Source organism: Mandrillus leucophaeus, unplaced genomic scaffold (assembly GCF_000951045.1).
Source record: "Mandrillus leucophaeus isolate KB7577 unplaced genomic scaffold, Mleu.le_1.0 Scaffold567, whole genome shotgun sequence".
Taxonomy (NCBI): domain Eukaryota; kingdom Metazoa; phylum Chordata; class Mammalia; order Primates; family Cercopithecidae; genus Mandrillus; species Mandrillus leucophaeus.
In genome coordinates this window covers 733,278-755,906 of record NW_012106108.1, presented here as the reverse complement: position 1 = coordinate 755,906, position 22,629 = coordinate 733,278, and the positions used below count along the sequence as shown (strand labels likewise).

Below are 22,629 nucleotides of genomic sequence, written 5' to 3'. Positions count from 1 at the left end.
GTTGATGGGTGCTGACGAGTTGATGGGTGCAGCACACCAACATAGCACAAGTATACATATGTAACAAACCTGCACGTTATGCACATGTACCCTAGAACTCGAAGTATAATAATAAAAATAAATAAATAAATAAAAATTAAAAATAAATAAAAAATAAATAAATAAAAAAGAAAGAATGAATAAGACCTACTATTTGATAGCACAATATGGTGACTACAGTCAATAATAACTTAATCATACATTTAAAAATAACTTAAAGAATGTACTTGCATTATTTGTAACTGAAAGGATAAATGCTTGAGGGGATGGATACTTGATTCTTCATGATGCACTTATTTCACATTGCATGCCTATATCAAAACACCTCATGTACTCCATGAATATATACAGCTACTATGTACCCACAAAAAATCTTTAAATTTTTAAAATAATAATAATTTTGGCCTGGCCAATATGGTGAAACCCCATCGCTACTAAAGACACAAAAAATTAGCCAGGCATGGTGGCACGCGCCTGTAATCCCAGCTACTCAGGAGGCTGAGGCAGGAGAATCTCTTGAACCCGGGAGACAGAGGATGCAGTGAGCCGAGATTGCACCACTGCACTCCAGCCTGGGTGACAGGGTGAGATTCTGTCTCAAAAATAAATAAATAAATAAATGTGACAGGGCAAGACCCTGTCTCAAAAATAAATAAATAAATAAAAAACAAAGAGTAAAATAAAATAATAATCATTTGTACTTGGTGTTTGTTACTGGTGACAAATTCTGCCATCATACTGTGAGATACTTGGACCTTGTTAAGATATGCTGGATTCTTGAACCCTCTCCAGAATGCTTCAAGTTGATATGGAATTCTTTTGGCTGCATCATGTCTCCTTTCATCCACTTTTCCAGTATCCTTATGCCATTCATTGAATTTCTGCTTCAAAATTCCTTTGGGCTACAGAGAACGATAATATACAATAGAGTTCAAAATATAAATAAAGCCTTTTTGAATAGTTTTTAAAATCAGAATAAATAATTAATAGGAGGACCTGACAGCGTCTTCCATGAAGAAAATGCGGATTTTATTTTTTGTCCCATCTCTCTTTTGTATGGATTTGTACAATTCAAATTTTTCAAAGGTATTTTTCCCCTTTGCATCCTATATTTGAGCTATTATGATTATCTGAATACATAATATCCAGGTAAGTGTTTTATTGTGACTTAAAAATATTACTTGCTGAGGAGCAAATTGATGATTTCTGTCAGCTCTTCATTAGATGTCTTAAATCTTTAAGAGGCCACAGCAGTGGATGTTCTTCAAAAGTGGTCTCCAGGCAACAGGGTTTCCAGGCAGATACTCTGTGGACACAAAAGTGAACAGAAATGAGATGGTAAATTTAGAATAGGGAAGAATTTCACATACATACAAATATTATAGTGCCTTGAAGAAAGGATTCCAAAGGAAAATGTTCACTCTACAAGTAATTTAGTAAACATGGCATTTGTAGTTATTTATTCAAGATTTGTTTCATAATACTTTAATTTTTACCAAGAAAATACAATACTCAGTATTATCCTCTTTAAATTGAATTTTTATTTAACTTTGATCACATACCTCAAATTACTATTTTCTCTTTTTTTTTTTTCAGCAAGTCTTTTCATTTTTATTACTCAAAAAAGTTTCATTTTTTATTTAGCTTTCTGACTCTGTGCTTGTGCCTTCAACACTTTCACAACGATTTTCTGCTCCTCGATACAGAAAGCACGCTTGATCCTGTCACGAACACATTTAGCACACATGGAACCACCATAGGCCCTGCTGACATGTTTCTTTGTTTTGGACAATCTCATAAGAACTTTAGGTCTTACAGCACAAACCCCTCGAAGTCTGCCTGGGCACACACCACATGCAGATTTTGGTGCTTTCCCAACCTTCTTGGTATAAAGGTCAACAATTCTATTACCAGGGGTTCGGGACAGCCTAGTTTTGTTAGAGGCTGTATTGTAGGAGAGCCTACGTCGGTATGTCAAACGCTGGACCATTCTGAGTGCCTGCAGACAACGTCCCCGAAGAGCACTATTTTCTTTTTTTAAAGAATGAAACAGGTGACTAAAGAAGGCAGGATTTAAATATTTGCAATTATGTCCCCCACTCAGGAACAGGTTCCACATTATCTCACTAATGTCCTCCATAAATGAAGTCTCTCCAAGTTCTTTTAGTGGTGTTAAAATTATTCTACCAAAATTAGAATTATTGTCAAAGAGACTGATTGTTTTGTGGACTACAGCACAGCTCTAAAATTGAGCCTCTTGTGAAAAAGAAATGATAAGATTAAGGTTCCATCTACTTGCATTTTCCTTGTCCCACCTAGCTCCAAAATCAAGCATAAAACAGAGACTTTTGACTACAGCAAATACACTCAGACCACATCTATAGCGCAGAATGTAAACACTTTGGCAAAAATAAATTAGCTCATGTGAATAAGAAATAAAAAGAAAAAAATTCATCACAGAAATATTCATCTATGAGAGCCGACTACCACCTGTTTCACATATGGTATGAAAGATAAGAGATCTTTAAAAAAGTCTCTTCTCCAACATTAGCTCGCTGGCATATTACAACATAGAGACCAACAACAGAAAACAGAAAATATATGTGGAGCTAAACATATTATAGAATGAGACTTATGGACACCTGCTTATATATGCAAAGAATCGGAGTCCTCTGGAAGAAATAGACACTGTAATATCTTGCCCTTGTGTGCGTCAAGACCAAGATAAATTGTAAAAGCCAAAATAATGTGTTATTTACTTGCTGGAGAGTTCACAGCCTGAAAGAATTTGCGTACAGGAAGGAAACAATTACCTTAATTTTCTTTAAATTTATTTAACTTCATAAGTGACTTATTCTTCTCTTATTGCTTTATAAATGTAACTAACCAAAGCAATTAATACTTTTCGTGTCAAATTTGCTATACATTTTTGCCCGCTCCCTGACTGTCCTCCTAAGCAAGCAATATAAATATATCCATTTCATCTCCTTTGCAAGATCAAAAAAAAAAAAAAAAAAAAAAAAAAAAGCAGTTCTCAATTCTATACATAGCAAATAAATTCTGCCCATGCTGCCTTTTGCATTGGGGAGCAGAATATCTTTGGTCTGTTTGGCTTGACTTAATTTCTGAACATCTTTGTCTTTAGTCCTTTGCCTTCCTATATAGACTGTTCTAAATTTCCAAGACATATTGCTTTATTTCATTAGACTTGAGGTGCATAAATCAGTGCTTTATTTTTAAAATTGAGGATGAAATATTTTAGGATGTAAAAATGATTTCGGTACTAATGTTCCTGGAGAGATTTTTTTTTTTTTTTTTTTTTACTGCTTTTATTTTTCTACTCAGATATCATACATATTTCTTTCTACCCTAAGTCATTGAGGCACTAGGGCAAGCAAGCCAAGATCCTTTGGTGTATGTTTTTGTCCACTTTCATTAAGATATACTTATCCTTTGACACTTTTAATAATACTCATCACTTCTGTTTCTCTCATGGTGTGCTCTTCACCATCAGTACACTTTGCAGGCTGTCTTTAATTCTTACAACGCTTCAGAGAGGTAGATAAGTGGGTATTACTGGTCAGGTTTTCATTCAGTCTAACTGTGGGAATCCTTCCATCAAGATAACATAAAACGAAATTGGGTCCCATTATCCTCACTGTACAGATGACGAAAATGAGACCAAAAGATTAAGTGGCAAACGAAGGGGGAAAAGAAAGTCCTTGTGAACAGAGTAGAAAAGTCTTTTCAATTCCAGGTTTCAATTCTGAGTCTTTTGTGTTTATCATGTTACAGACCTCTCTTGGCTAGGGAAAACAAATGGAATGTGAATGTGATGCTTTAGAAATTTCTGTATACAACCTTCTGTAAGAATTAGAAGTGATAACATTAACCAAATACACTGCACAACATGATTTGTCTGTCTTAAGTTTAGCACTAGAGAACTAGGGAAGCATCTATTCAGAACAGGCCTTCGCCATCTTACTGATTTTATTTTATTTGTTTATTTATTTATTTAGACGAGGTCTCGCTCTGTCACCAGGCTGGAGTGCAGTGGCGTGATCTCGGCTCACTGCAACCTCCAAATCCCTGGTTCAAGTGATTCTCCTGCTTCAGCCTCCCAAGTAGCTAGGATTACAGGCATGTGCCACCACGCCCAGCTAATTTTTGTATTTTTAGCAGAGATGGGGTTTCACTATGTTGGCCAGGATGGTCTCAATCTCCTGACTTCATGATCTGCCCGCCTTGGCCTCCCAAAGTGCTGGCATTACAGACGTAAGCCACTGCACCCACCCTTACTGATTTTATTCTAAGGAAATATGTCACTTATATGATTTCTTAGATGAAATGTCCATCCTTTTCTTTGAAAATCTAAATGGTACATGGTACAACTATGATGCTTAACAGATACACAAAACACAACTCTGCCCCACTACTGTTTTACAGGAAACTTTCTACTCTGCTGGCTGAAAGTTTGGCACATCTACGACTTTCCTGCTTACTCTTAGTCCTCAAGTCTTCTATGTCTCAAAACACTCTAATTCAGAAATTTTAAATGTCTAATCTAAGATGTCAGTAAACATCTTAGACTTTATGCAAGGCTTATCCCCATCTTCCAGCTGAGGTCAGCAGTCACTGGGTCACCTGCCCTTGGGGAGAGGGGTGTGGCCAATTGCTGTCTCTTCCCATTCATTTCCCACTCAGAAGTCCTCCCCACCCCCAGTGTAGGCCCACCAATGTGGGAGCTGTGGTTGGGGAGAGAGAAAAAGAGAAAAGAGGAAAGTTCTTTTTCAGCTCCTGATAAGTACTGTCCTAAGTCACTGGGCCTCTCTAATAGCAGCCTCCAGTACTTAGACACAGCTTCTCCCCTGCTGGCCTGGAAGCCTTGCTGGCATCTGCTACAAGTGTCTGCTTTCCCTTCCTCCTTGCACCAATTCCTGGCCTTCCATCATCCGCTCCACAAAGACTCAGACTCTCCTGTTGTAGCCCATTGCCCTTCCAGGGGGTACTTTCAGGACCTAGAAGAGCTCCAAGCTGATCCTCTATCCTATGTGGCCCACATCTGATGTATGGATAGTTTAATTTCCTGCCTGTTATGGACTCAATGTTTGTGCCACCATAAAATTCATATATTGCAGCCCTAAGCCCCAAAATGATGGCATTAGGATGATGGGGACTTTAACAGAGAATAAGGTTCAGATGAGGTTAGGAGGGTGGATCCCCCACCATGATGGGATTAGGATCCTTATAAAAAGAGGAAGAACCACCAAAGCTTCTTCTCTGCCATGTGAAGACACGGCAAGATGGTGGCCAGAAAGTAGGTCCTCACCAAGAACCAAATTTGCCAGCACCTTGGTCTTAGACTTCCCAGCCTCCAGAACTATGAGAAACAAATTTCTATTGTTTGAACCACCTAGCCTGTGGTATTTGTCATAGCAGCCCAAGGTAACTAAGACATTGCCCTATTTTGGGTGGGGTATAAACTTCCCCACACAAGCCCTTTCCAGTTCTCTCCCCGCACTACCATAGATCCCTTCTCTGAAAAAAAAAAAAAAAAAAAAAAAAAGTGTTCTGTTCATTGTTCCTCCCTTTCCCTTCCCAGTTTTCCTTTCCACTGCTCAAAAATGTAATCCTCCTCCAGCTAGTCTGATCCACTCACTGATCTTCTGGCATTCCATGTGCATTCAGACCCAGCAGTCTTCCACAAACATAACCTCCTGCTTCACTGTCCAACCTCATTTCTAGCTTCTCACTCACAAATATTGTTAGGTCCTGCACTACTGGACTTGTGCAGTGACCCAAATGCACCAGGTTTTCTCCTTTCCTTCTGACTGTGTTTTGCTTTTGCCTTGCTGTATTAGTTACCTGTGGCTGCCATAACAAATTACCAAAAAATTTTAACTTAAAACAACAGAAATTTGTTCTCTTGACATTCTGGGGACCAGAAGTCTGAAAATAATGTGTCAGCAGAGTCATACTTCCTCTGGAATCACTAGAGGAAAAACCTTCCTTACCACTCCCAGTTTCTGGTGCTGTCAACATTCCTCAGCTTATGCTGAAATCTCTGCCTCTACAGTCACATGGCCTTCTCTTTTTCTGTCTGTCACATCTCGCCTGTGTATCTCTTACAAAAATACTCATCATTGTATTTAGTGCCGACCCAGGTAATCCAGTATGAACCCTACACCTCAAGATTCTCAATATAATTACACCTGCAAAGACTCTTTCCAAACATGGTTAACATTTACAGGTTCTGGGAATTAGGACACGGACATATCTTTTTGGGGACCATTCCTTTCCTCACATCAGTTACCATAGCAGCCTCCCAACTGGTGTCCCTGTCTCCATTCTTGACGTTCATTATCTATTTTTCATTCTACGAATATCATTTTGAAACACACCTGATATAGTTTCACTGTGTCCCCACCCAAATCTCATCTTGAATTGTAGTTCCCATAATCCCCATGTGTTGTGGGTGGGACCCAGTGGGAGGTGATTAAATTTGGGGGGCAGTTACTCCCATGCTGTTCTCGTGATAATGAGTGAGTTGTCATAAGATCTGAGGGTTTTATAAGGAGATTTTCCCTCTTTGCTCAGCACTTCTGTCTCCTGCCGCCATGTGAAAAAGGACGTGTTTGCTGCCCCTTCCCCATGATTGTAAATTTCCTGAGGCCTCCCCAGTCATGCAGAAGTGTGAGTCAATTAAACCTTTTTGCTTTATAAATTACCCAGTCTTGGGTATGTCGGTATAGCAGCGTGAGAATAGACTAAAACAACAGCTCTACTCTTGCCACTGTTATTCTTATGTTCCAGTTTTCATGTTAGCATGGCTCATAAGACCCTTCATAAGCTAGACTTAATTCTCCAACCACATTCACACATTCTCCAAGCACATTAGTCAAACACCCTCCTACCGCCAAAGCTGAATACAGAACTTGCTGTCTTCAACTTTTCTCTCTTAAAACAGGCCTGTGCTATTTTGCCTTCCTACTAGTTGTTTCCTCTCCTTGAATACTCTTTCTCTTCTTCCTTGACTAACTGATCTTTCAAATATCATTTTAATTACTTCTTCCTTAACATCTTTACAATTTGGATTTGATTCTATAAGAAAGACAAGGTCATTTTTAAAAAGCAAATCTGCTAGCAAGAATGCTATGAGAAGCATGCCAACAAAGAAAAATGGCTATAGGGCCTTCAAATAAGATGTCATTTTTGTTATCTGTCTTTCTTCCTGGGAGAGGCCAAATATGACACCTTCTAGATCACTGTTGAATCCACAGCTCCTAGAAAAATACTGACTAGGTACTTCATCTGTAGTAAGTGAATACATGAAGAGATGTGTTCCTTACTCTTTTGCAAGAACTTAGCAAATGTAAAAGGTAGAAATCTTGGAAAGCTGACACCAAATTTAGCTTCTTGAAATTTCAAACCAAATAAAAACATATGACACAAATGAAATATGTCACCTGAATAAGACACACAGTTCAAACTTTAATTCAATAGAGGGCATAAGATCAATATTTATACATATTGATCTTACAAGTCTGCTGAAGGGAAATGGTCACTTGTCTTTCAATGTAGAAATGAATGTGCATTCTGTAAGCATTTTGCAACATAATAGAGGGGCTTTGATTCTAAATTGATTAGTCTCCCCAAAATTGTTAGTTTTACATTATTAGGATATCATTGTACGAGGCAGTGTGTATGACTCCTTCTAAGGTGGGTCATATGGATATGAGTTATACTTCACTGAGTCCATGGTACTTTAATAACTTGAATTTCAAATAGTAAAAGAGTAAATTATATTTCTTAGCCCCATGTGGTACTGGAACCTCCCTTAGGGAATAATATAAGAAGCAAACTATCTCCTAGACGCAGAAGGGAAAAATAAAAGTCAAGATTTATGGAATAGGGCTGAAGGCTCTATAGCCATTTTTCTTTGTAGGCATTCTTCTCATAGCACTCTTGCTAGCTGATTTGCTTTTTAAAAATGACCTTGTCTTTCTTGTGGAATCAAATCCAAATTCTTGTTAAAAGGCTTATTTTATGTTCTATGACATGAATGATACAAGATTGATGAAACAATCTTTGAAATCATGGACTGGTGAATTGATTGGCATAATCCAAAACTGTTTCTATAAAACAAGTTATTGATGTTGTTCCTTGGAATTTTTATGATCTGGATTTCCTGCTGAGGGTACATTAGTAGGAAAGGGTCCCTTTTCGAATTAAATCTGACCAAATATGAGGATGTTTTAAGGAACAAAGTTACTAGAAAGTGGACCTTGATTCCAAGTAAAAAAAATTTTAAAACTTTGGCACAAGTGCAACTTAGTGTAGCAAAGTTGTGTGTTGTTTGGTAACCTTTTTAAATTGTTAAAACTAAATAATAAGTTACTGTTCAATAAATATCTTTCATTACCAGCAGATATTTTCAAGTTTGTCATCCTACTAGATGTTAATGTTCCAAAAACAAGGAAAATTTTTTAGTAAAAGTTATAAATGACTGAATGAAATTAATGTATACCTTTCCATTAAGATTCACCCACATCTGGTGGGAAACTGATCTTCCTTGCTGAATGCGGGTTAGATCAGCAATAGGATATTGCATAAATATTCTATAAATATTGGATAAATATCAGTAAATATTCTATTTATCTGGGTCTACACAAATTTGAAAATTTCTAGCTTGCTAGACTATTCTCCCCATTGGGGATGCACTGACCTGTCTATTTTCATATAATCAAACGTATCCTTCAATGGCTATATATAAACAGAAAAGACTGTTCAGCATCTTATTTCTATAACATTTTGTTAATGTTTACTAGTTTTGTATATTTACCAGAAAAAAAATGAATCTATGTTAAATATTCATTTTGTACATCCATAATTTCTTCCCATATTTTAAATGCATTTAGTAGACTGAGAAGAAAATAATAGTAATATTCATTAACAGTATTTCTTTTATATAATCTCTGTTGATGGAAATATTTCAACTTAAGTCACTATCTCTTTTGTTCTTGAGACACTGATGCTAAAATATTCTTCTTTTCCAGTTCCACACATCTGAATCTACCTGATATTTCTTTCCCTTGGGCTCTGTCCTAGGCTTCCTAAACAAATTTCTATTGAGACAAAGCTCTTAAGCAGCTTCAGACTCCTTGGTGAAAATATTTGCCTCTAGTTACATCAACTCAGAGATTCCCAATCTAGCTATGTATTAGCACTACTAGGGTACCTTTAAAAATATAACAGTATCTTGATCTCATCTCCAGAGATTCTGATTTAATTGATTTGGCTTAAGGCCCAGACATCAGCATTTTTGTGATTTAACTGAAACCTAACTTGAAGCCAGAGTTGAGGATCACAGCCTTCACTCCAAGACAAAATGGGTTTGGCCCTCAAATTCTTTACCAAATCCGGTGCCCTGCCCTGCCCATTCAGCTAAATAACTGGGGAAGTCTAACAGCCACACCCAAGTCCTTGGAAGTTTCATCTGCCTTCTAATGTGGTATTTCCAGATATTCACCACAGTAATGCTTCCATTTTGTTTCCTGAATTTAAATCCCTTTGATATCCCATTTCGATAACAAGATTCTGGAATCCACATCCTCTTCTTTTAATCGTGAAGTAGATTATGCTGCTGAAACAAACCCGAAATCTCCGTGGCTTAGCCCAATACTCTTCATTTCTTGATCACGTCAACAGTTCACCCGTATGGCTCTCCCTCAAGTTAAGACTGTGTGACTCCGCCTCCTTCCATATTGTGGGTTGGCCCTCCCAGAATCCTTTGCTCCCAGTCACACAGACCTGCTCCGGGAGCACAAGGGTTGAAGTGGAAACAGGTCTTTGTGCAGTTGGAGTCTAACTGGATCACACAATGCCCGGTTACACAATGCTCCAATGCAGTTGGAGGTGACAAGAAGTAAACGTGACTTTACTGAAGTGACAGGAAGTAAACATCACTTCCTTTAAGTCTGTCGGGAAAAGTTAGTTACGTGGCCCTTCTGAGATGCATGGGAAGCTCGGAAATGGAGCCTCGCGCAGATAATTGGCAAGTCTTAACTGTTGCAAGCTTGCTGCTAGCACTCACTTTACTTAGATGGATCTGTGGACCCAAAGATTATTACCCCTTTAATTCCTGTCGCTGTTAGATCTACCTCTCTCTGCCCAATCTGCATTAATGTGATCAGAAGAATCTCTATCTGAAGTGATAGCCCAGACCGTAATTCTCCTTATTCTGCCTGTCAACATAGGCAATATAAGTTATGTGAATAACTGCAGGTTGCCTAGTTCTCCAAGTCTACACAGCTTATATTGACTAACTTTCTGCTCCTCTGGTAGAAAAACATTCATTTCTCAGGCTGTTCCTCATTCCTTTTGCCTGTCCTGGTACATGAAACAAAATTCAGTTTGTCTGACTTCTGGAACATAGAAAAGAAACAAAGTTGTGGTGTAAGAACCATCACTCCCATGGCTCAACCCTGGCGTAAATCTCCTCTCCGGTAAGTTCCCTGTAACACGTTACTCTTACAAGAGTAAGTAGCACCCTGGCCTATGGGAATTTCAAAGAATACAGTGAAACATTCAAACACATTATAAGAACTGCTTCTAAAAATACATCTGATTTTTAAATCTTTTTTGTTCTCCTTTTAAAATTGACAAATAGTAATTACATATATTTATGGGGCACAATGTGGAGTCCCAGTTCGTGTATACATGCATAACATATTCTGAAACTGTTACCCTTTTAAGGGAAAAAAAAATTCACGTAAGATATCTTCCATACCAACTACAGTGTCCTGGTATAGCCCTCTCTTTTGCCAAGGTTTTTGAGACAAAGGTATATCTTTCCAAATTAGAAATAATTAAAATTTAGCTAGATAATATGAATGAGTACATGCAGTTATAATTATTTATATTATTTACTATTACCTTGATGATTATTACATCTCCACAGACTTGAGATTGTTGCTTATCTTGGCAATACATAAGAATTCTTGGAAGAAGATATTCTGTTTCTCCCCCCCCCCCCTCAGAATTGGAGGTGATGTTGGGGGAGATAAGTCTGTGAATAAATATGGGTTAATTACAGCTAGTCAATATTCATAGAATTTTGTTCTTGTTGGACTGTAATTAATTATCACACCAAAAGTTAACTCACTTCTAATCTTTTTTCAATGTTCTCTAAGCTGAGATTTCCACTTCTGCTTTGCTTTTCTTTCTTGACCTGCAGCAACTGTATTATTAAAGTAGAATTTCTGCTAATTAGCTGTGGTACTAGGGAGCTGGAGGGAACCTTGGGCATTGTCTGATCCAATTAGATTCCAACTGCACAAAGACCTGGATGGAAAGATCAGACTGCAGGAAGCAATCTAAGAATAACTCAAAGATTGTTATTTTTAATTTATGTTTAACCGAAGTTTAAGAACATTAGTTTCAGAGAAGGACAATTAAGAGTCCATTGATAGGACAAGTAAAGCAAACTTCCTATCTGTGCATGCTCATTATGCTAAAAGTTTGTGTAATGCAGTATTAAAGAGTAGACATGCCTTTTACAAACATGTTCATCTTTGGAAAACAAAGGTGGTTAAAGTCAGACCAGTAAGCAACAACAGTAAGCAAAGTTTATCTCCTGCACTCCTTGTGATACCTTTCCAGGCCTGATCCATCCCTTCTTTCCTACAAGGTGTCAGAACCTTCCCTCTCCAGAGGTCACTCCTTTGGGAGCAGTAAGAGATCTAGTAGACCAAATTTACCTTAAAATGTCACACACATTCAGGGTATTATTCCACAACGGAATAAACTTCCTCCAGACTTAGTGACTTTTAAATACTAGGAGTGTCCAATAGCTTTGGGTGACTTGGGATAGGATAGAGTTATAATAGTCCTTTAAGAGTTTGAACTTGATAACTTTAAGACACAACTAACTCTATCTTCAGTGGTTTTTCCTGAATTCTTTTCTCCCCACCTTCTTTCCTGTCCAACTGCCTTTGCCAAGTTAAGTCTTTTACCATCTTTTGTCCAGATATTTAAAACAGTGTTTTAATTAGAATGCCTGGATATAGTCTGGTACCCATCAAATCCACTCTCCATGTTACCCTTAAACTTATCCATGTTTAGACCATTTCATTTGTTTTTCCATGAACTCCAATAAAAAGTTCAGGTTCTTTACAGTATCATTAAAGACATTCCTTATCTAGCAGACCCCACCCAAACCTCTGCTTATTCTCCAGCCTTACCTCTCTTTTTTATTCCAGCAACTGTCAACTTTTCATGGTCCCTTAAGCACATCATGATATATTACTTTCCTATGGCATTTCTGTGTTCTTTTGATCTGCACTGTGCTTCCGCTCTAATTTCATCAACCCTTTAGGATTCAGAAAGGGTTAACTCCCTCAGTTAGCTCCCAATCACACGCATATACACACAACCTCTCTCTCACACAACCAATCTCTACTCACACACACTCTCACACATGCTAACACATTGGATAGATGCTGTACTGTCTGCTGTCACAGAACCTAGTTTGCACTTCCCCATTTGCATTTAATCCTATGCATTGTAATTACATGCGTATGCATGTGTCTTTCCCAGTCTTTGTCTTCCTTAAATTTTCAGCTAGAGATTTTTAAAATTGTTTCATGATGCATAATTTATTATTCTCTTTGACCTTGAGATTAATTTTTTTTTTTTGAAATATGATCTGCCAGAACAGATGGCCACTAGAACTCCTCATAGCCTCACTCCTGCAAACTTGCCCAGGACTTTGTGGTACCACTTATATGTTTAGATGAAAGATAAATGGAACTGAGATTTGGGGGTATTTGTCTCTGTCATTCATTCTTTATAATTCTAGCTCACATCTGTAGACTCAAACTTGAACCTAGAATTCTAATAATGCCAACCATACAAAGCTGCAGTGTGTATGAATGTCTGTGTCATTGTTTGCCAATTCCCCTGCTTCTGCTACTAAATTGAGCACCTCTATTTCCTTCATGTCTTTCTCAGTGGTTACAAATAACAGGTCTAGGGACCGGTATCTAATTAAAGCTAGGCCAATTACAGTATCTCTGGCCTTGGCCACGTGAATTGATATAAAGGTAGGTTCCCAACTCTAGCTAGGCCAATCACGTTCCTTCTCTGGGATTGTATCTACTGGAATAAGATGAGATTGAGATCTAATGGATAGACATAAAACTCAGAAACTATTTGGAGCTGTGTATTAGCAGCATCTATAGTGAAAGAGAATGATATTGATGCTATGATGAAAATAGGTTGCTTGTGAATTTTAATGAGCATGAACCTAGACCCTAAAAGGAAGCCAAAGTATGACAGCGCCAATCAATCACATCAGGCTGATAAAGGTGAGGTTGTGAGCAAGACATTTGAGAAGGTGTGACTGGGCAGGAACTGTTGGGTCTGGGCAGCCTCAGGCTTGTGAGAGTTGTATGCAGATAATAAATGTCAGAACCAGGCAAATCACTGACAGCCCCAGAACAGGAGATCTCCCTGGCAGACAGCGATCAATCACAGGCTTGTCTCAGCAGAGAATGGGAACTTGTGAGGACCCAGGCAAAGGATCACAGTGGCCTGGGTGGGCAGGCCAGCTTATAGTGTGTAGACAAAAGCAATCAGTAGAGCCACAGGAGAAGACACTGGGTTAGGCACGTGGACTCATTGTCTGGGGTCTACTATGCCATCACAGTTTGTTACCTTCTTCAGCAGTTACTTTGGAAAGGTTTACAATCTCCAGTATCAACCTGAGTTTTATTAGAACCTTATTAAATCTTTAAATATCCAACTGCCCCCAAAAAGTAGATGCTGTTCTGCCAGGTCATTGACTGCATGAGCCTCCATATTTATTTGAAACTCTCCATCTTTGAATCAATGGAAATGAAAGAGTATTAGCTCTGAATTTTCATAATCGCATTCAATCTTTTAAGTCTTATATGCTCTCAGGACTTAAATCTCAACAAATGGCCTTTCAATAGAAATCCTTGTAGTCACTATTAAAAAACTAGTTTGTAACCTTTTTTTTTTTCCACTCAAAGCATGACAAAAAGGTAAAGAAAGAAAAAAAAGAAAGTCCTGTCTAAAGTAATCATCATAAGCAAGTTAAGGTAATTAGCTTAGTGGGAAGTTTTGGCAAAGGTTACTTCAAAAGGGTGAACCATGCCAATGCATTATAAATGAGAGTATTGTATCTAGAAGCAATTGAGGATTTTTCAGGTTTGGAATGAGACGGGCAGGAAAGCCTGTGTGCAGTAGTTGTGTCTATTTGACTCTAGTTTGTAATTGCAGGTTTCATATTTTTCTTTTCAACACATTTTGATAGACTGTATTGTGTGGCAGAATGCAATCACCCATAGGGAAGGCATTCTTACACTCTTGCCTTTCACTCACTGCCCCATTGGATCAGTCATCAGGTCTTAGAGCTTAAATTTCACAGACATTCCAGAAATTATTTTCTCCTCTCTTTCTCTACTTCCCAAGTAGAATTTTTTCATCTTTACATGCCTAGTGCTTAGTAGAGTGTCTGGCACTCCATAGCATTTGTTGAGTGGATAAGAAAATGAGAGCAAGGTAGGCCACTGCAATCTACTCAGCTCTGTGGTGGAAATTAGGACTGCCAAGCTCCAGTTTTAACTGTAGCACAAAACTAGCTGGAAGAACTTTGGCAACTATTTTATTTTAGCTCCTGGCATATTTGGTTTTGTTACCATCAAAACATGTGAGTTGTATTCAGTGTCCCTAAAGTACTCTCTGGTTCAAAAACCTGTTACATGTAACCAAGAAAAAGCATTAAGAAAGTATTACTACTCTCTTTAGTGTATTATATTTATACTTTAAAAAGAAAACCAATTCTCTTTTGCTGAGTATGATCAAATAATTTCATTGTTGTCTTGTCATAGTCTTCTATGCCTGGAGATAGTTGACCTTCAAAATCTCTTTGTTTACTATCTAGTGCATAGCTCTAAAATCCTTAAAGTCAAATATTATGTATCATTCAACTTTGTATCGTAGTATGCAGAATACTGCCAACACATACTGATGCTCAATATATATTTCTTTTTTTCCTTTTTATTTTTTTGAGACAGAGTCTCATTCTGTCACCCAGGTTGGAGTGCAGTGAGGCGATCTTGGCTCACTGCAACCTCTGCCTCCCGGGTTCAAGCGATTCTCGTGCCTCATCCTATCAAGTAGATGAGACTACAGGTGTGTGTCACACACTGGCTGATTTTTGTATTTTTTGTGGAGGCAGGGTTTCACTATGTTGGCCAGGCTTGTGTTGAACTCCTGGCTCAAGGGATCAGTGCTCGTCAGCCTCCCAAAGTGCTGGGATTACAGGTGTGAGCCACTGCCCCCAGCTGCTCAATATATTATAATGAGTGAAGTCGTGAATGTTGCTATCCAGTGGTAGTCATTTAGAATTGTAGGCAAAATGATTGAGGGATAAATCAAACATATAAGGTGTTTTGTTTTTCAAAAACGAGTTTGTTTCTCCCTCATGCAAAGGAAACTGGAGTTGGTATAGATCTCCATGTTGTTATCAGGGATACAATTATACCTATTTCAGTACTACTGAGTCAGTACTGCTTTTCCAAATATTGCTGTTAAATAAACAGTTAAATGAATCACTTTCATGTACATATCATTAAAATGTTCTAGAAACTTCTGTAACTATGATTTACTGCATTTAGATTGTGACATGTGGTATGCTGTGTTGTGCAGTCTCAAAGCTGTACTGACAACTAACCAAATAATGACATTTGGTATCCACACAGTTAAATATATATCTTATATATATAATATATATTATATGTATACAAACAATATGTGTATGCATGTGTATCAAACCTTATAGAAAACTGAAAAATCGTGTTTGATTTTTTAATATGACCATTTTTGAATCATATGTATTTGACTCTCATTAATTCTATATTGGCACAAAATCAGGTAGGAATTGGGCACTTGTTCAGAAAACTCGGTCAGTGCAAATAAGTGCAAACCAGGCAGTTCTTAAAGGGTACTTGTTGTTCATCCATCAAAGCATTTACCATTGAACTCTAGGGATAAAGTGTTATTCTGTAGATCGTGCTACAATCTACAACATATTCAAGGCCACTTTTTAGTCTCATTTTGTATACTACTTTGACATCAAAGTAATGTATAGATTTCTTGAAGATCTCTCACTGAGCCATAAAATTTAATTCTACATAAGATATGAAGAACAATCCCAATTAATGAAATTGAATGCAGTCTCTTTCTTTCCTGGTTCTGATATGCATTTTTAGAACTTTTCTACAGGATCCCAGTGTACCTGTATGTTCCTTAAAACTGCCATTTCCACATTAAATATTTGTTTTGGTTTAGATGGTAGAGCAATTTTGGCAAAGGAGTATGGCAGTGTACCTGTATGCTCCTTAAAACTGTCATTTCCACATTAAATATTTGTTTTCGTTTAAACTGTAGAGCAATTTTGGCAAAGGAGTTGTATTAGGTAAGATTCAGTTGGGTAGCATATCACACAGACACATGTTCTCACTCAAACTAGAATAACAGAGACTTTAATAATTTTTTTAAACTAGTTTTGTTTCTCACGCAAAGGAAATGGGAGTTGATATAGCATCTCCCTGTTGTTATTAGAGATACAAACTCCATCAAACTCATACCTCTTCCATCCCTAGGATATGGCTCTTGTCTTCATGGTCTACCTTGGAGACTAGAGCTCAGCCATTACACTCCTATTTCAGAAAGCCGAAAGGAAGGTAAGATAGAAAATGGGAGAAAAATCCCATTCCAGCCATCTTTTAAGGAGATTTCCTGAGAATTGACACAAAATATTTTATCACAACGTATTTTCCAAAACTTATCATGTAAAAAAAAAAAAAAAACAACAACACTAGCTGTAAGGCTACCTGGAATATGTAGTATTGGCCAGGCATGGTGGCTATGTCTGCAATCCCAGCACTTTGGGAGGCTGAGGCAGGCAGATTGCTTTCCCTCAGGAGTTGGAGACCAGCAGGCAACATGGCAAAATCCTGTCTCTAGACAAATTACAAAATTAGCTGGCCATGATGACGTGTGCCCATAGTGCCAGCTACTGGGGAGGCTGAGGTGGGAGAATCACTTGAGCCCAGAGGTTGACTTCAGTGAGCCACTGCACTCCAGCCTGTGTGACGCGGTTAGACCTTGTCTGAGAGAAAGGAAGGAAGGCAGGAAGGGTGGAAGGGACGGAGGGAAGGAGGGAGGGAAAGATGTAGTCTTTATTTTAGTCAACCCTGAGACTTCTTGTATCAAGGAAAATGTAGAAAATGAATATTGGAGTACACAATTGTCTCTGTCATGGGGCTTGAGTCAATAAATCATGTAAATTTATTCATTCAAAGAGATATTAGTTTCTAGTTTTATTATCATGAGGCTAACAGAAAGAAGTTATCTCTGAAGCCCCAAGAAAGAGGATATGTTGAGTGAAGTTATTAAGAATTTTACAGAATTTTTTTTTTTGCAAGTAATGTAGACTTACTGGAAAAATTACACGGATTGGTGTTCCTACTCTCCTAAGCATTTTACACATGCAGTAGTAACAATATGTAATAACAATTTAACTATTCAAAATTATAGTCTTCTTATTTGATACACATATACATAGATGTACATGTAACCAGATTCACAGAGATAAAAAAAGAAATAGAGATAGTTCTGAGATCTTATGATTAATATAAGTACTGTTAATACTGAAAATTATACTCTATTGAGTTTGTTTTTCTATTATTTTCTGTAATTATTTAAGCAACAGAGAAGAAAATGCATTATTTTTAAGTTAAGCAAGTCAAAGTGTTACTAAAATTGCCAATGATTTTATAATAAAATATTGTATTCAAGGGTATTATAATATTTTAATGAATTGGCCAAAAGAATGAATTACTGAGGAAATAGGATGGTCTGATATACAATTTTGTCAAGATTTATTCTCATGTATGTAGTCGACTTTCAGCCCTATAGTTGGAATAGGATTTTTATCATTGCTTTAATTCATCTCATGTGTATCATCACAAATAAATAAGTCTACTAAATATTCCCTTCTTATAACAAAAGATAAAAATGTTTTAGCTTCACTTAAAATTTATTTTTTTATTTTAATAAGAAATAAACCCATTTTAAGTTTATTCTTTTGAAGTTATGGTTACTTTCTCCAGAAATTTCTGATACATTTACCTTTGACTTATTTCAAAGGTAAAGGTATTTTATTTCAAACTCTTATTTCCCTATGAAAGTTTCTGTTAACAAAAATATTCTAGAATTTTCCCCACTTTTTATATAGGTAACAATATAGATGTCAAATATCTGCATGGCCTTTTTAATGTTTCTATTTTATTGGGACTGCTGTTACTAAATTATTACATAGAATATTCATAAGCCCTTTGATTTACAGTTTTATAAAATGCATTTGTAAATTGGGTCATATCCAAGAAGAAGAGAAATATTACACTGGTGTACTTTTCATATCTGCTATTTTCTGTAAACATTATTTAATATTAATAGCAAAACCACATCAAGGTAACTAGTAAGCTGCTGTATAGCAGTGCTAAGCCTAAAAGTGTTACTGTAACATGGCAACATTATCAGAATCTTGTTTTACTCATGAAAAACTATTTGTGGAATAAAATATATTATCTCCGAGCTTTGTTATAAAAGACAGTTTCATATGATTATTTCAGCCACCACAGATATGTTTAATATCTTGATTATAAAATCTCATTTTGCAAAAAAAGAAAAAAAAATTAGCTAAATTAGAACGTAGAAACAGTCCCATACAAGCCAACTGATTTTTGACAATGGTACAAAAGCAATGCAATGGGGGAATGAGGACTGCTTTTAACAAATAGTACTGAAGTAGTTGGCTCTCCACAGGCCAAATAATCTATTAATAATGAACCTCAACCTAAATCTAGTACCTCATACAGAAATTAAACAAAAATAGATCATAGGTTTAAATATCAAATGTAAAACAATCAGTCTTTTAGAAAGAAACGTAGGAGAAAGTCTTCAGGACCTAGGGCTTGGTGAAAAGTTCCTACATATGACCACAAAGCGCAATCCATAAAAGAAAAAAATGGTAAATTAGACTTCATTTAAAAACCTTTGCTCTGTGAACGACCCTGTTGAGAGGATGAAAAGATGTGCTCCAGACCAGTAAAAATATTTGCCAACTATGTATTTTATAAAGGACTCAAATAATTCTCGAAAACTCAACAGTAAAATAACCAAGCCATCCAATTAGAATATGGGTAAAAGACTTGGGTAGACATTTCACTGAAGAAGATGAATGGCAAATAAGCTTTCGAAAAGATGTTCAACCTTGCTAGCCATTACAGGAATGCAAATTAAGACCATGACGAACTACCACTACATGTAATGTTTTATCTATTAAAACAGCTAAAAAAAATGTACGAAACTACATACTGGCAAGGATGCAGAGAGGATCTCTCATACCTTGCTGGTAGGAATGTAAGATAGTACAGTCACTGTGGAAAATAACTTGGCAGTTTCTTTACGACTCAAACATACATTTATCGTACATCCCAGTAACTGCACTTCTGGGCATTTATTGCAGAGAAATGAATACTTATGTCCACACAAAAATCTGTACACGACTGTTTATAGCAACTTTGTCAAACCAAAATGTCCTACAATAAATAATGGTTAAACAAACTGTGTTATAGCCATATCATGGACTACTACTCATCTAGGAATGAACTACTGATACATGGCAGAAACTGGAATGGATTCCAAAGGCATTATGCTGAGGGAAAAAAGACTATCTCCAAAACTTACATGCTGTATGATTCCATTTGTATAATCTTCTTGAAATGACTAAATTACAGAAATGGAGAACAGATTAGTGATGCCTGGGGTTATTGATGGCAGAGAGAAGGCATGTTGGATATGACCGTAAAGCAAAGTAATAGCACAAGGGAAATATTTTGTGATGATGGAATAGTTTTGTACCTTGCTTGCTGTAGTGGTTATATGACTCTGTGCATGTGTTAAAATGACATAGAACTATACATACACTTTACAGTAATGTCAATTTCCTGCTTTTCATGTTGTGCCATTGTTACTTAAGATGTAACCATTTGGGGAGACTGGGTGAAGGGTACATGAGCTCTCTCTGTACTCTTTTTACACTTCCTATGAAATTATAATTATTTTAAAATAAAAGTTTAAAAGGAGAGGAAAATGTGCAAACCTTGCAAAGCGTTGCTTTAAAAGAAATACATTCTCTGAAATTTTTTCAAGGTTTTAATGATGCCAGATTTTTCAAATTAATAGCTTCTCACTTTCCAACAGTTGACTGAGCCAATTATTTATATGCAGGAAGGTTACTATTTGTTTATTGTTTCTTTTTATTAATTACAAAGTAAATATTGCTGTAAATTTTATACTTGCCATGTCTTAAATAACTAATTTATGACTGCTAATGGGTAGCAAAGGATCAAGGGCACCAACATCATGATTTAATCAAAAAAACTAATTTAATACATTAGTTGCAACCTCATTACTGACCTCAAGAGCAGGCACTTTTGCAGGAGCTGCCAACAAGGAAACAAAATGTGACTAATTTTCTACTTTCCTCTATTTAAGAAAAGAATTAATGAATATAAATATGCCCCAATTTGATATCTTAACAGCTTCCATAACGCATAGTTTGGAAACTCTGTGCCTGAATAACTGGGCCATTGATTATTTCTGGAACATAAATTAAGTCCTCCAGTTTAATCTTATTTGGACCTGAAACTTACAATAAGGAAATTTCCAGATTACTTTTAGTTTTCTTACTTCAAATTATCTCCTTTCATAGATCTTTTTTCTTGAAAAGACTTATTTATTAAACTACTAGACTCTGCTATTATTTAATTACTAATAGCAACACATCCAAATATGTCTCACATTCTGCCATCTTAATAACAAAGTAAAAATTCCTATAGAAGTATTTTAAAGAAGTTTATTGATACTCCTAATGGCATTGTATTTTTGTATGTGAGTGGGGAAAAGTGTTAGAGAGAAAAATATCCTCTGGAAAGTATAAATACAGCTTCACAATCCCTTATGTGCACTTTCACTTTTCAGAGTTTTCTGAGGATTTCAGAATTGCAGAGGAAGGTCAGTTGGTGGCCAGACTTGACCTGAACAAACCTGGGGCTTTTGTCTAGTCCCCATATAATCTAACAGCGTTAATATTCCCACCTTCACTGTAGGAATATAAATGTTCTCAAGATGCTGTCCTAGTTGCCCCTGGGTATATTTTACGATGTGTAGTGTACGTATTTTCTTTACAAAATCTGAACATTTCTGACTGTGAGAGAGATCTGGCCCCAATGGTTTGGGGTAAGAAATTATGGCCAGTCCCAGAAAAGTATAGGATCGATGTTCAGGTACCACTGAGAATAAGGACCTATTTATCAAACAGATAAGTCCAGGAGCACAAGACTCATGACAAGAAATTTGGGAGGAGAGTCAAATGAGCACCAAACTGACGTTCACTTTATAAATGAGGAAACTGAGGCGCAGAAAGGTTGAGCAACATGCCCAAGGTTCCCCAGCTAGAGTTGGTACCTAGGTGATCTGCCTTTAGAGATCATGCTTTTACACCACAAAGAATGGTTTGTGAAGACTTAAACCTGTAAGCCTCCACAGGGTAACCCAAAAGACAGCAGTCAAAGTGGAGCCAGAGACTGGGTCTCTGAGATGAAAGCATAAGGATTTCATAAAAGTTCGTATCCTTACAAGTAAAACTCCAAGCTCTGGGATACCGGCAGTGAGGCTGATGCTCCCCAAGTATGAAATTGGAGAATCCTTTCATGGAGAAAAATGAATAGCCCCAAGGAAAAGATCTATGGGGACTGATCTCAGTTTGTCCTGTTCCTTGGAGTTCACCTGTCAAATTCTGGCTTGCACACTAAACTTCCAAGTAGCTACTTCAAGCATTTTTTTTTAATAGGAGAGAATTCAAGGATCACCAGACATTTGAAGAAAACATCAAACGTGAATGAGATCAAATGAACAATCAATAAAAAAGAACCTAGACAGGACGAGGAAATACAAACAGTGGAGAAAGTATCAAAGAACATATCATTGGTGCTTTCAAAGATTAAGACACTGCATGAATGGAAGAAACACAGGCAATGAAAACAGGGAGGGGAGTGCAATAGAGGATGAGATAAAGCACCCGAAAATTAAAAATAAGATAACTGTAATTTAAAGCTTAGTAGAACTTTGGAAGATAAAGTCAATGAAATTCTCCAGAAAGTAGTTTTTTAAAAAGGATTTTAAAAAACAGTTAGAGAATCAATCAAGAAAGTTCAAAAGCTTATTTCAGAATGGGTTTCCAGAAAGAAGAACACAGAAAATAGTGAAGAAAAAATTAACATTGTATGGAAGAGTTTCAACAAGTGAAGGACATGAGCCTCTGAACATAAAGAATCAAAAGGACCTGGCAAAATATATATATTTTAAATCCAGGCACATTATGAAATTTTAGAATGCCAAGAGTAAAAAGAAAATGCTAAGAACTTCCAGAAA

General features: G+C 36.8%; 1 protein-coding gene and 1 pseudogene across 4 annotated transcripts in view; one reads left to right on the top strand and one right to left on the bottom strand.

The window, feature by feature from the left end:
• Positions 1–22,629, top strand: part of CYYR1 (cysteine/tyrosine-rich 1) — a 119,202-nt gene that overhangs the window by 79,990 nt on the left and 16,583 nt on the right. The window lies entirely within an intron of this gene.
• On the bottom strand, positions 1,614–4,489 carry LOC105552600 (annotated as a pseudogene). The gene is made up of 2 exons (XR_001008038.1): positions 4,484–4,489; positions 1,614–2,063 (listed from the first exon to the last, which is right to left on the bottom strand). The product of XR_001008038.1 is annotated as a 60S ribosomal protein L34 pseudogene (transcript).